Source organism: Plecotus auritus (genome assembly GCF_963455305.1).
Source record: "Plecotus auritus genome assembly, chromosome: 2".
NCBI lineage: Eukaryota > Metazoa > Chordata > Mammalia > Chiroptera > Vespertilionidae > Plecotus > Plecotus auritus.
The window spans coordinates 64085384-64098169 of NC_137771.1; positions in this window are offsets into that span (position 1 = coordinate 64085384).

Genomic DNA, 12786 nt, shown 5'->3' on the forward strand with positions numbered 1-12786 from the left:
TGGCAACTTTCACATTATAACAGGGTGTTTCTCTTGGGTTTGGAGGCACATTCATTAATCTACAACATCGAGTTTCTGCAATAATGAAGTGTGAACTATAATATCACACCAATGACAAAATGAGAAGAAGCACACATGAGTGCTCTTTGTCAAGTTGAACATACCAAGAAAAGCTTTTAGCAGGAGCCAATTGTAAAGCTGGTTTTTTAGAGCGAGGTAAGTAAAAGGTAAGAGAAAAGAAAAGGCATCCTAGGTGGGAGGGAAAACATATGCAAAGCCATAGAACAAAGCAAAGTAAAAGACTCTCATGATTAGCTTACATGAAACCATGGGTGAATGACAAGAAACCCTATCAAAGACTTATAGGAGAACTTGCTCACTCAAAGTTACTCTGTTTTTGTACACATTGTTTAACTTGAGAACTGGAACTAGTGTGACAAAAAGTTCTTAAAAGCTAGCTCTCTGGAGTGAGATGATTTGTGGAAATGGATCTCAACCAAGTACATCTGCCAAAGGAGAATTTTATTATGTGACGGGTAGTAGATTAATAGCAATAAAGGAGTTGAAACTCTTAAAGAAATTTCATGCTGTTCCAGTATCTTTAACCAACCAAAGTTCTGTTAAGTAAAATTCTACCTAAAGAGAGAAGTAGCCCACGTACAAGACTCAAGCACAGCAAGCATTTCCCAAACCTGCCAGCAATGCAGTTACTTTCATTCTGTAGCACACACCTGGCTGCCCCTTGTCCAATCTTCAACTGACCATACTTGCAACAGGCAACATCTGTCAACATGCACCTGGCTTTTGTGGGCAAGTAAAATTCAGTAGCCAAATCTCTTTTCATATGTTCACTTTTATAGAAAGAAAAGTTAGTTTTAAAGTATGGAGGGAAGTAGCTAGCCCAAGTGCCCTCTACTTGGAAAAGCCTCCTGTTTGGCCTGGTTAGAGCTTCGGCCTTTCCTCATGAAAAGCTATTCTCACGGCTGGGAATACTCAACCATCTCTCAGGTCAAAGTAACTCATATGGCTTGGAAATGGGACATCTCTGCCATTTATCCCAGAAAAACAAGTGTTAGGGTAGAAGATGGGAAGAGGGCTTGATTCAGAGATTCATGTAAGAATGTAGCAGTTAAAAGTTTGGTTCCCAGAGATTGCCTGGTGAATTACACATTTCATTTTCCTAGCAATGAAAGTTGGCCAGAAATCCAGTTCTGTGGAGTCTCCAAGTGCATTAACCGGAACAATAAAACTAAGCAAGCCTTTCTCAGTGCAAGTTAACATTTCAAAACAAAGCAACGAAACAAAAACAAATGGACAATAGCAAAGCATATAATTTTATATGGCAACAAATTATCTCCAAGATTCTCTGTGGTCCCATAATCTACAACACACTGTCGCTTTAAAAGCCAAAGTAACCCATTACCTGGAATGCTTGAAGAAGTGGATTGAAAACACTTCTCAGATTGACATGAATTACAATTAGTAGATTGCTTCGTTTCTTTTAAAACACAAGCTTTTTACCGGCCTTTTACTGGAAGACTGTGATGGAATTTCTCTTTGATGGGAAACAGAGAAGCAAGTGCGGCGACTGGGCAAAGGCGCCCAGGAAGCACGGAGTCTCTCATCTCTCACACGAGATCCGCAGCGCGCATTCTTGAAGACAGAGTGACATCTAAAGGGGTTTTGAAATAGCCAGGGCTGCTAGATGACAGCCAAACTGACAAAGTCAAGGGCATGTCATATTCTGGAAAACTGATGAGTTTTCAGGTTTCCTGTGCTTGATTGTCCCAAGTAACCATGAAAAGAGGATCAAATTCCGATTTTAATGACATGCCTCAGGGTGCCCTCAGGACAACTGCCATTTTTATCTTAGATTCTGCAGGTCCTCAGTGAACAAAAGGGGGGAAAATCAGCTTTGAATAGATTCCTTACGCTCTTGTCAAAAGTAATCCAACTCTGAATATCTATATCCCAAAATATCATCATGCGGGCAGTTTTTTATTAACCTGAAGAATTAATAGAGCAGAATATTTAAAATGGGGTTTCAGTTATTGATTCTCCAATTAGATCGTGGTTCCCTAGGTGCTGTGTATAATAATGGGTTTTGCTCAGTCTCCCGCACTCCCTAGCTTACTCTTCCTCTCTCTCCCTTCCTCTCCGTGTCTCTGTGTTTCTCATAAGTATGCATGCTTTGAATACACATGTGGTGCATAATGACCAGATCTGGAAGGCGAGGCTGCATCTGTGGATCCTGATTATGCTTCTGAAAAATATATCCAATCCCCAAACTTAGTCTTTTTCAAGCTTAGAAACCCCGCTTTCCTTCCTTCTTCCTGCACAAAATAATTTTTATTTTGGAGTTGACTATCATAATGTGTGGCAGCTTAGCCAGAGAGCAGGGCCCATGTGCTTGTTAACAGCACCCTGATGTTAACAATGAACTAATTACTTTTACCACTGATGTGCTCTGGGGCATTATTTTCTTTCTGTATGCTTTCCTACCGAACTATTGTCATTACTCAATCACACGACTGAGGAAAGCAAAAGCAAAAAGCAAAAAAAGATAAATGCATTTTCCTCCACAGGGCTGAAGCCAGATTCCCATTTCCTAGGTCTTGATTTCCTCCACTTTCTTTAATTGTGCCTTCCTTGGGAAGTGGGAATGCCTTCTGATGCATTTTTACTTATTTATGAAAAATAGTCTAAAATCATGCAAGGCTCCTGGGATACTCCAGCACATTTATAACCATGATGCCCCAGTGAACTGCTTAAGCACGGCTCAGCTGCCGACCGAGACATTAACTCTTTCTTCTTTACAGAAGCTGCGTCAAAGTGGTGGAACAGTTTGTGGTGCATTCCCTTTTCGCTAAAAGTGCCTCCGGAAAGAAGTATGTGTGTTTCTCAATTTGCACAATAGTGTGTCTCATTTTATTGGAGTTGGGGGGGCATGCATGGGAGGGGAGCAATGAGAAAGGACCACATTAGCCCAGAGAAAGCTACACTCAGAGATCATTTACAGTGGGATATCATTTGCAGCAAGTGTTATTTTGCCCGAAGATAGAATTTGCTCACACAACTGACTTTCTGTGATTGTTTTTATACAAAACAGACACCCTAGACCCATTCGCACATCTACCCAAAACAACAATATTTCACTTTCCTGTCAAAAGACGTTGGCATAGAAAATTCAGAACAAAACAAGGAACCTAAGGCATTGAAACGCTAAATGACAGGACCTCTCAGCTAGTATTAATAAAAGAGATTAAAGCAACATGTAACATAAGATATATGTTAATAAAACAAGTGGTGAAAAATAATAAATTGACTACCCAAATAATAGATGCATATCTTTACATTTCAATTAGTCTTTGGCTGGTGCTGTCTTTTTTTTTTTTTTTTTTTTTTTTCATTCTAACTATCTAAAATAGAGCAAGAATTCATCATTGAATGTTCAGACGCTGCTCAGTTTCCCAGAGCCGTCAGTGCCCACAATCTGCCTCACAAGGTTGGAATTCCGATAAGAAATGTAAAGACTGAGATGAGAAATCTTGGGGCAAGGACAATAATAATTAGAAAAGTCTTTATTGGTTCACAGACCAGTGTTTAGGACCAGAAAAAAAAATCAGCTTCCTATTAATAATGCAGTTTCAACTTCTAAAGTATTTTAAGTGTGAGTCAGAGATTCTCCTTTTGATTCTTTTGTTCTTCCAATAGTTATTTTCACACTAAGATGTTGAAGGTGTTTAGCTGTTTTCCTGTAGAAGAGAAACTATGCTGATAGAATAGGTCTTTGTTCCTGCTTTCTCTTATTGAGTTGAACAATAGCAACAGTGGAAAGAAACAGTAGAAGTAAGAAAGTAGAATGGTGGCATGTTCGGCTATTATGCTGTATTCTCACCACACAATTTATAAGTCTGGTTTAGCTCTTTGTTCTCATGTAAAACTCTAATTTTACATCACAATATCAGAGTTTTAGGAAGTTGTTTCTTTTACAAAGGAAACATCTTGAAGGTAGGACTTATAAAAGAGTACAACAGTAAGCAATGAAAACTGTATTGGATAAATATATCTGAAAAGGATTATGCTAAACTATAACACTGAGACATCTTTCAATAGCTTCAGACAGTATCATAAAACTAAAATATGGGCCAGTGCAGAGATTCAGTAAAAGAACTAAATCCTAAATTATCTCAAAATGTAAAATCAAAGCATTACCAGGAGTATGCTGGCTTTGTATTTTTACAGAGGTAAAAAGCCTATCATTAGAAAAGAGATCATTTAAGGCTGTTGAATTAGTCTATTTCAGCAAGAGAGGGGAGAGCAAGAGTCGGGCAAAAAGTTGGCTGAGTCTAAATCATGAAAGGCTTTGAATTTTAAGTTTAGTCTTTATCCATGGGTGGTAGCAAACTAATGAAGAGTTTTAAGTAGGAGAGCCAAAGGTCAATAGTCATCTGGAAAATTTAATCTTTTTAGTTGATGAAGGTCTCTAAAAAGAAACTAATTCTTCCTTCCCCTCATGTACCAAGGCAATATAATGAGTGGTGAAAAGCATAAACTTAAGCCCCCAGACTCCTTCTAATCCCAGATTTGCCACCTACTAGTTGTGTGACCTTAAATAAGTTTATCCCCCATGCCTCAACTTTCTCATCTCTAAAAATGGATAATGATACAACTTGAGCTTTTATGTGAGAATTAAATGAGTTACCTATATTTCATTATAGTAAAGGTGTTGTAACTGTAAGATATATTAGAAAAAAATACAATTAAACTGTGACTCGACACCTTCTCATCATTTAAATTCATTTTAGCTATGATTTAGACATAGCTATTCTCCATTTATTACATAAAAAGAAAAATATCAATGAAATATATTGGTTGTTGCTTTTCAAGAAGACATTAAATTATGAGCGTTTCTCCTAAACATATGCTTCACTAATGTTACATTTGGCTGTCTTTTCTTGTTTTTCTGAACATACCCCATCTTTTGGTTTAGTGCTGAATCATAATGTAATCATTTTAATAATATTTTAACACTGAAACTCAACAGAAGCACCAAAAATGCATATGACGCAACTGAAATGACAATATGAACAGCTGTAGCCAAGCTTGTGCGTACACAGGCAGTGACTACTGTGTCCTGACTTCTGCCTGGCTAATAGCAACTATAAAATGCAGAGCTTATCAGACATATTCTGTTTTCAGAAGTGTTAAAATGTGAAAAAAAAATGTGCCTCTTAAAATAAATGAAATGTAATAATAGAAGAGGTAGATTTCTTGTGAACCTAATGGAGCTAAGCTTCAAACCTCTCAATTGCATAGGTCCTGTGAGGGACCCTAGTAATGTATTCACATAGTCGCATGGTTTTGAAAATAGCTTATATTAAAAAAGAACAATAGCTTAAAATTAATGATCTAAGGTTCTACTTAAAGAAGCTAGAAAAAAGAAGAGCAAATTAAACTAAAAGGAAAGAAACAATATAATAAATAAGAGAGGAAATCAGTGAACTAGAAAATGGATAAACCACAGAGAAAAATTAAACTCCAACATTGGTTTCTTAAAAATATTTATAAGACTGATGAACCCCTAGTAAGACTTATTAAAAAAAAAAAAAAAAAGGGAGAGAAAATGCTGATCTATAATAATAAAAGCATAATATGCTAATTAGACCAGACATCCTTCCTGACGTCCTTCCGGGACGAAGCTGGGGCTGCAGCCCTGGGATCGAGGCAACCACCCTGGTTGTGAGGGAGGGATCAAGCAGCTGCGGTTGCGAAGGCCTACTCTTGCACAAATTTCATGCATCAGGCCTCTAGTCATTAATATTACATATATTAAGAATGAAAAAACAGGGTATCATTGGACAAATATTTTTTAAAAATAATAAGAGTATACTACAAATTACACTATGCCAGCAGATTTCAACTTTTTTATCTCATGGCACACATAAACTAATTACTAAAATTCTGCAGCACACCAAGAAATACATTTTTGCCAATATGGCAACAGTGCGTATACTTTTGATACATTCACACTGGATCGCTATTGTTGTGTTGGCTATTGTCATTTTTTATTTGACAATCTAAGGAAAAGAGGTCAATGCCCCTGACTAAATAGTTTTGAAATTTCTGGCAGCACACCAATAGGAAACAGCTGCTCTAGGCCGATAAGTTTGACAACTTAGATGAAATGGAAAAATTATTTGAAAAACACAACTTACCAAAATTAACATAGGAATAAATAGAAAATCTAATATAGCCCTATATGTAGTGGACAGACTGCAGCAATTACCTAACCATTACAGTATCTCTACCTCCCAGTATTCATGCCTTTGTGTAATTCCCTCCCTTTGAGAGACTTACATCTAATAACAATATAAGGCATAGTGGATGGGATGTCACTTCCAAGATTATGCTACATAAGATTGTAACTCCCATCTTGCTTAAACATTCTTTCTTGCTGGTTTTGATGAAGTTGCTATGTAGTGAGGCTCATATGACAAGGAACTGAGGCAAGCCTCAAGTCAACAGCCAGCAAGGAAATGAGGCCCATAGTTTCTAAAAGAAACTAACTTCCATCAATAACAAAATTAACTTGCAAGTAGACCTTTCCAGAGTCAAGCCACAGTTGAGACCCCAGTCCTGACCAACACCTCAATTACACCCTTATGGGAGACTCTGAAGCAGAGAACTCAGCTAAGATTTGCCTGGATTCTTGACTCACAGAAAGTCTGAGATAATAAAGATGAGATGTTTTAAGCTGCTAAGTTTGTGATAATTAGTTACACAGCAAAAGATTAATAAAACCTATTTTTATTAAATGTGCAATAAATAATGTTCTCACAAACAAAAACTTCAGGCCAGAAGACATCAATGATGAATGCTATAAAGAACCGAGGAAATAATACTAATCTTACAAAAAACGTATTTCAGAATACAGAGGAGGGAGAGAACCAAGATGGCTGCATAGGTAAACACCTATACTTGCTGCCTCTCACAAACACCTCAAAATTACAACTAAAAGGGAGAACAACTACCACCCAGAACCGCGGGAAAGCTGGCTGAGTAGAAGTTCCACAACTAGAGAGGTGAAGAAAAAGCAAGTGAGACTGGTAAGAGGTGCGGAGGCGCGGAAAGTGCTGGCACCTGGATGTGCTGCTCTTTAAACCAGGAGGGAGATAACAAGCTCCCACTTGCTCTGAACTCCAGTTTTGGGCGAGACTCTGGGGGACCCAGACACATACTGGGAGAAACTGGACTCTCTGGCATCGGCACAGGAATGCAAAGGCAGCTTTCTCTCAGAGATGCTCGTAGTGATCATTGTTCCTGCATGGGGGTGCAGTGCGTGGAGACCCGGGGACCTCTCCAGTGCAGGGCTGACTGGCAGCCATTGCTGTTTGCTTCGCCTTGGTGATTCCTAGAGACCCTGCCCCACCCAATTTACAACCCCACCCAAGCTATGCACATCAGCTTTTGCATATGAATGGCCTGTCCTTTCTCCGCCTAAAACCTGTCAAACTGCAGCTGGGTCAGAGAGCCCCACAGCTTCCAAAAGAAGACCCAAGGCCCCGCAGCAACAGCAGCAACAGCCTTGCTTCACAGCTGGGCCTCGTCTGGGCACTTCCAAACCCCATACAAAGAGGAGGAATTTGCAGATGTCTCTGTATCTCCTGCTGAGTGGCCCCAGGCAGTGGCTGACCTTGCACCTCCTTGGAGATCCAGGAGCCAGTATATCGAGTGGTCAGAGTGAGACCATACCAGATTATAACTCTTCACATCCATAAGAGACACACTCAAGGGGCAAATTCAGTGAGCACCAAATCCCCACTGAAGCAAGTCCTGCCTCATAAGGGTGTCTCCTGAGCAACAGATCTTCCAGTATAGACTTGCTTCAGTATAGACAGCTGGTCATCACAGCCAATTGGCCTGGAGGTCAATTCCTCCCAGTGATACCAACAGCAATCAAGGGTTAACTACAACAAGACTGTGCAAACAGCCCACAAAGGGGTACACCAAGACCATCTACCTCAGGTGACTGGGGAGGCTGAGCCCCTGGCCCTATAGGACACCTACCACACAAGGCCACTCTAGCAACTCAAGGAGACTTAGCAACTACCCAGTACATAGAAACAAACACAGGGAAGCAGCCAAAATGCAGAGACAAAGAAACAAGTCACAAATGAAAGAAATGGATGAAAGCGAAATACTGGATATAGAGTTCAAAACCACGGTTATAAGTTTACTCAAGAATCTTCTAGAAACTTCCGAGAAATTTAGTGAGACCCTCAAGGATATGAAAAAGGACCAACCAGAAATTAAGCATACACTGACTGAAATAAAGAATAATATACAGAGATTCAATAGCAGACTAGAGGATCCCAAGAATCAAGTCAAAGATTTGAAATATGAAGAAGCAAAAAAACACCCAACTAAAAGAGCAAAAAAAAAAAAAAGAATCCAAAAATATGAAAATAGTGTAAGGAGCCTCTGGGACAACTTCAAACGTACCAACATCTGAATTATGGGGGTGCCAGAAGAAGAGAGAAAACAAGATATTGAAAACCTATTTGAAGAAATAATGACAGAAAACTTCCCCTACCTGGTGAAAGAAATAGACCTACAAGTCCAGGAAGTGCAGAGAACCCCAAACAAGGGGAATCCAAAGAGGACCACACCAAGACACATCATAATTAAAATGCCAAGAGCAAAAGACAAAGAGAGAATCTTAAAAGCAGCAAGAGAAAAACAGTTAGTTACCTACAATGGAGCATCCATAAGACTGTCAGCTGATTTCTCAACAGAAACTATGCAGGCCAGAAGGGAGTGGCAAGAAATATTCAAAGTGATGAATAGCAAGAACCTACAACCAAGATTACTCTACCCAGCAAAGCTATCATTTAGAATTGAAGGTCAGATAAAGAACTTTACAGACAAGAAAAAGCTAAAGGAGTTCATCACCACCAAACCAGTATTATATGAAATGCTGAAGGGTATTCTTTAAAAAGAGGAAGAAGAAGAAAAAGGTAAAAATAAAAAATTATGAACAACAAAGTGACAACAAATACATATCTATCAACCTAAAAATGAAGTGAACCTAAAAATCAAATTAATAAAAAACTTGATGAACAGAACAGACTGGTGAATGTAATAGAATCAGGGGCATGGAAAGGGAGCAGACTGACAAATTTCAGTGTGAAGGGGTGGTGGGGGATGTGGGAAGAGATTGGACAAAAGAGCTTACACCTATGGATGAGGTCAGTGTGGTGGGGGGAGAAGGCCTGGAGTGGGGTGGGAACTGGGTGGAGGGGAGCTATGGGGTAAAAAAAGAGGAACATCTGTAATAATCTGAACAATAAAGATTTAAAAATAAATAAAAAAATTTTAAAAAAGAAAGTACCTGGAACACCAAAAAAAAAAAAAAAACGAATACAGAGGAGGAAGAAGTACTTGCCAACTGATTTTATGAGGCCAGCAAAACCTTAAAATCAAGATCTAACAAAAAGATCACAAGAGAAGAAAATTATACTAATATCCATCCTGAAGATGGATATAAAAATCCTTAACAAAATATTAGCAAATAAAATCCAGAAAGATATTAAGAAGAAAATACATCATGACCCAGTAGGTTTATTCTAGGAATGGAAGGTTGGGTCAACATTTAAAAAGCAATCAATGTAATTCACCACATTAACAAAATGAATGGGGAAAAAATTATCTCAATAGAAGAAGAAAACATATTGACAATACCTATCTGCTAAAACTCTCAGCAAACTAAGACTAACAGGGAATTTTCTCATTCTGATAAACACATCTAAGAAAACCTATAGGCAACATTATATATATATTTATATCCTCACGTGAGAAGTGGGGATATTTTTTCCATTGCTTTTTAGAGATAGTGGAAGGGAGGGAGGAGGGGGAGAGAGAAACATAGATGCAAGAGAGACATATTGATTGATTGCCTCCTGAATGTGCCCCAATGAGGGATGGGGATCAAGCCTTCAACCTAGGCACGTGCCCTTGACCAGGAATCGAACCCATGACCCTCTGGTGTGCAGGTCGATGCTCTAACCACCCAATGTGGCCAGGGTGGCAACATTATTTTAATTGGTAAAACTGACTTAAGAGTTGAGGCAAGGCAAATATGTCTACTCTCACTCCTTTTCAACATTATATTGGAAGTTCTAACAAACACAATAAAGGAGGATAAATACATTACAGACATAAATATTTTTTAAATAGTAAAACTGGAATTATTCAGACAATATGATTGTGTACACAAAGAACCCTAAAAAAAATCTACAAAAAAGGCAATAACTGATAAGTGGATTTTGCAAAATACAAAGTCAATATTTAAAAAGCAATTTTATTTTTATATACTTGCAATGAATAATTAGAGCATGAAATTTAAAAATACAACTTACAATAATACTAAAATATATCAAATACTTAGGAAAAATGTTAATGAAGAGGTGCAGGATGGCTACACCAAATACTATAAAACACTGGTTAGAAAAGTTAATGACATAAGTAGATGGAAATATAGATCATATTTGTGGATTGGGAGACTCATAAGGTTACAATGCCCAGTCTCCCCACATTGATCTGTATCTTCAGTGCAATCCCTACCAAAATTTCCATCAGGCTCTTTTGAAGCAATTTACAAGTTAATTCTAAACCTTATATGGAATGCAACAGATCTAGAATGGTATAAGTAATATTGAAAAGAATAATAAGTTTAAGGACTTTCTCACCTGATCCCAAGACTTATTGAAAACCACAATAGCCCTAGCCGGTTTGGTTCAGTAGTTAGAGCATTGGTCCTCAGACTGAAGGGTCTCAGATTCATTTTCAGTCAAGGGCACCTACCTGGGTTTCAGGTTCAATCCAGGCCCCTAGGAATGGAAGGTTGGGTCAACATTTAAAAAGCCCCTAGGAATGGAAGGTTGGGTCAACATTTAAAACATTGGTGTGTCTCTCTCACATTGATGTTTCTCTCTCTGTGTCTCTTCCCCTCCCTTCCGCTCTCTCTCTAAAAAAAAAAAAAAAAAAAAAAAAAGTCAATAGAATACCCTCCGGGGAGGATTAACCAAAAAAACACAATACAGTGTGGTACCAACATAGAATATCAAATCAATGGAAAAGTGAGTAAAAAAATATTACCTCACATATCAGGTCAACTGATTCAACTGATTCTTTAGCACAGCACCAGTTAAAGGGTCAAAGACATCTTTTTTACAACTAGGTAGCTGTATGAAAAAATAATAATAAACCTGAATCCCAATTTCACTCCATACAGAAAAAAAATAATTTTAAATAGGTCATAGATCTAAATAAAAATCCCAGAACCATGAAACTTCTAAAAGAAATAATAGACACAAGAGAATGTCATTGCAACCTTGAGTTAGGCAATTTCTTGGACAGGACACAGAAAGCGATAACCATAAAAGAAAAATTGATAAATTTGACTTTATTAAACTGAGATTTTTTTCCTGCTGATCAAAAGACACCATTAAGAAAATGAATAGGCAAATGACGAATTGGAAAAAAATATTTGGAATACATATTTTGAAAAAAGTCACATATAAAGTAAATATGTAAAAAAACTTACAAAGAACTCATACAAATCAAGAATAAAAAAACAAATAACAAAAAGGCCAAAGACCGGGGCACTTTATAAAAGAAGATGAACAAATGGCCAATAAGCACCCATTAGTGCTCAATATCAGGAAATTAAATCCACAATATGATACTACTTTAAACCCACTATGCTGAGTAAAATTTAAAAGATTGAAAATGCTAAATGTTGGTGAGATGTAGAGCAACTAGAACTCTCATACTGGGGGACTATAAAATGACACAACTATTTTAAAGAACTGTATTGCAGTTCTTGTAAAGTTAAATATACATTTTTCCTCTAAACCTGGAATTGCATTCTAGGTATTTACCAAGAGGATACAAAAATTATGCACAAAAACACTTGTACTAGACTGTCAATAGGCCAAAGCCTGGAAACAACTGAAATGTCCATCAATAAAATAATGGATAATTAAATTGTATTATATCCATAAAACAAAATACTACTCAGTAATAAAATAATGAAGTACAAATTCAAGCAACAAATGAATTTCAAAACATTAAGATGAGAAAAAGAATCCTGATGCAAAAATACACTGCATGTTTTACAAAACCAGTATATATAGAGATAAGTAGGAAGTGGTTGAATTCAGGTATGGGGAGGGGATTGACTAAGAGGCAAGAGAAAACTTTCAGGCTGGTGAAAATGTTTTATTTTTTTGGTGCAAGTAATGATTACAGGGTTGGAAAGAACTATCAAAACTCATCAAATGAATAACTAATATGTGTTCATTTTATTGCATTTTAATTATATGTCAATTAATTTTTTTCAATTTCTATTCAACAAGCATATATTGAAAACCTACTATTAAAATATACTACACTATATTATGAAAATGCCACATTTTTAAAATCATAGCCGGGTAGCCATATTCCTGCCAGCACTGATTAGTTATAGAAGTTTTAACAAACCTTTATAGTCAAAACTAATGCACAATGAGGGAATATTTTTGTTCTTAAAACTCCAAAGAAAAAACAAAAACTAGAATTATTCCTAGGAATAAGTGTAAACCCTTGCCAAAAAAAAAAAAAAAATCATTTCCTTGAAATTAAAAATCAGGTGGAAAATATCAGAAGTAAGCAAAAAGTCAACAGGATTGAGAGGGTAAGCTGATCACACAAGGCCTTTTGGCTAGGATGCCCTGTGACCTC